Source organism: Babylonia areolata, chromosome 35 (assembly GCF_041734735.1).
Source record: "Babylonia areolata isolate BAREFJ2019XMU chromosome 35, ASM4173473v1, whole genome shotgun sequence".
In the NCBI taxonomy this organism is placed as follows: Eukaryota; Metazoa; Mollusca; class Gastropoda; order Neogastropoda; family Buccinidae; genus Babylonia; species Babylonia areolata.
The window spans coordinates 17,859,017-17,862,035 of record NC_134910.1 but is presented as its reverse complement, the minus strand read 5'-3'; positions in this window follow the sequence as shown (position 1 = coordinate 17,862,035).

The window sequence follows — 3,019 nt, the reverse complement described above, 5'->3', positions numbered from 1 at the left end:
CGTGGTATGGTATGTTATGCGGTATGGTGTGGTGTGATGTGGTGTGGCGTGATGTGGTATGATATGGTATTGTTAGGTATGACATAGTGTGATGTGGTGTGTTGTGTTGTGACAACCCAGAAAACCCAACATCTATCCAAAATCAAGCATTTTCTTGACCTTCATCAACGGAAATTGTTTTTCAAGCATATATCCAGTCTACAATAGATTACGCATCAACTCTATGGGACTCCCCTAGTGCGAACACCATGAAGCCATTACTGCATCTTCATAAACACGGGCTCAAGCTGGTACTCCTTAAAAATATTTCCCTTTTGGACAAGCGCACATTCTCCCACCAACGTATAAACAAAATTTCAATTCATGAAGGAACCCCCCAAAAATTCCATATCCAAATCCCAAGAACTGACTTGTTCAAATCCAGTCTGGTTTACCCAGGCGCCACCCTATGGAACTCACTCCCAGAAACAATTAAGGAACACCATTGCTCAACCACCTTCCATAAACATTACCTTCCCACCTAATGCCATAATGTGTTACGTAAATTGCTCTTTTTATTGATACTGCTTGTCATTTGCGTATGGTTGACAGAGAACCTCCCTCACCCTCCCCCCCCCCATTCTGGTGTGTGGTGTGGTGTGTGTTTGTTTCTTTCATTTTGTCCTTTTTTTCTTATGTATTTTACTAACACCATGCTTTACCTATATGTGCATGTGTGTGTGTGTGTGTGTGTGTGTGTGTGTTCTTCTTCCATTTGACGGCTAACATCAGTATGTTAATGAAACTGTCGTGTTGTGGGAGGTTGCTGTTGGGCGCAATTTAGCTGGGCTACTGAGGGATGTTCTATTAAGTGATAGGGGAGATGGGGCGCAGTCCACTGGTGTGTTCGCATCTCCAGCTAGGCCAATCCGGCTACCGTAGCGGTCCCCGGGAATACACCCGACCGGCACAGCCCTAGCCTTCTACGACACTACTTACCAGTGGGGAGGAAAAAAAAAGGTGGGGTGGGTGGACTCGCTGGCAGATGTGCATGTGTGGGGGTGGGTGGGACTAAACAGAAGTGTTTGAGGGTGGGGGGAGTCTACTCTGTTGTGTCACAGGCAGGAGGCGAGTCTGGACTTGAAGCAGTCCAGCGACTCTGCTGTGACAACCTCCTGGGGCAGAGTATTCCATTCCGGGATGGTACGGGGAAAGAAAGACATCGGTCTGTACTGCGTCCTGCAGGCAGGGATGTCGTAGTTGCAGGTGTTTTTTTTTCTGGAGCTCAGCCTGTTGTCTGATGGTGTTGGTAGGTAGTCTGGGTTGATGGAGATGAGACCATGGTGGAACTTGTAGAACATCTCCAGGCGAGATTTATTTCGTCTGACTTGTAGGGGGTACCAGTTGAGGGAGCTAAGGATGGAGTTGACACAAGACGTCTGTCCACGTCAGTTTGTGACTCATCTTGCTGCCGGCTCGGCGCCGCTGGACCTTTTCGATGGCCTGGATATCACTGGCTGTATGTGGATCCCACACAGACGCAGCATACTCAAGAATAGGTAGAACAAGGGTTTTGTACGCAGTTTCCTTTGTCTTCTTGTTTTCTATCTTCAAGTTGCGCCGAAGAAAGCCAAAGGTCTTGTTGGCTTTGTTGGTTGTGGAATTGATGTGGGATCCCCAGCGTAGGTCGTCTTGGATGTTCACACCAAGGTATTTTGTGGTGTTGACGTTTTTCCAGTGGATGGCCATGGAGCTTGCAGTTTGGTGCGAACTTTTTCCTCTTTCTACTGACACTCAAGGTGGAGCACTTTTGCGGGGGCAATTGCATGGCCCACTGTTTTTCCCAGATGGAAAGGGAAACTAGGTCTTCTTGGAGTGTGTGCTGGTCGGCTTCCTTCTTGATTATTTTGTTGCACATGGAGTCATCTGCAAATAATCTGGCCTTAGATTTGATGGACTTTGGGAGGTCATTGATGTAGAGAAGGAAGAGACAAGGGCCGAGGACCGAGCCCTGGGGAACACCTGAGTTGACTGGAATGTAGCTCCCTCCACCACAACTGCTTGCTGCCTGTCCTCAAGAAAATTTTTGATCCAGGTGTTGAGTTGACCTCTGATTCCATAGCGCTGTAATTTGTGTACAAGCAGGGCGTGGCTGACCTTGTCAAAGGCCTTGGAGAAGTCAAGGGCAATTGTGTCAACTGGGTTTCCTTTTTCCAGCTCAAATGTGGTTTCATCAATATAATAGGGCAGAAATTTGCCAGGGCGTGTAGCAACATACTCTTCCTGGGGAGAGCAGCCCGAATTTCACACAGAGAATTAGTAATACAATACAATATGTGCCTTTCAAAACTGCAAGATGTCTCTTCAAACCTTTTTTTCAGGATCTATCCAACTATATTCATCGAATACCAAAAATAACCAAAAATAAGACATCCTCGAAGACGTCAATTTACTTGCTTGCAGACGGTACCCAGGCATTCCATTGAAAACTTTGAAAATATGATAGTGTACGGTGAGTTATGTAGATATCCTTAATTTATCGATTCCAGCGTTTGATGCAAGGGGCATTGGCTTAAGTTCGCTTCAAATGGAAAAACTTGTTGGTTACACACGTAAGAGAAATGTTATCCACTGCAGGTTTCTATCATGCCTAGCTTAATAAGGACACATAGCACATAAGTGACTTTCTCAAAATGTTTAGACAAAGAAAAATTGAACATTTTCTTTAAGAACAGGATTGTTCAAATGATGACAAATAAATATGTCTTATACTTTATTGTTAAAGATTCGTTTGGGTGCTTGTCCTGCTTACAGAACATAAGCATTTGATTTTTTCGGGTTGCTTTCAGTCAAATCAGGGCAGGTGTAGCCAATAAACAATAACCTGAATAGATTCGGACCTAATATAAATAGATCGTTTTGCCTCTTCTGTCGTACAAAGGACGGGAAGCACTTTCTTTTCGATTGTTAGATATGAACCTGATCAGCTTAGCGTGTGACTATGCGTCTGAGAAAACATGTATGATATGATTTAAAAGCG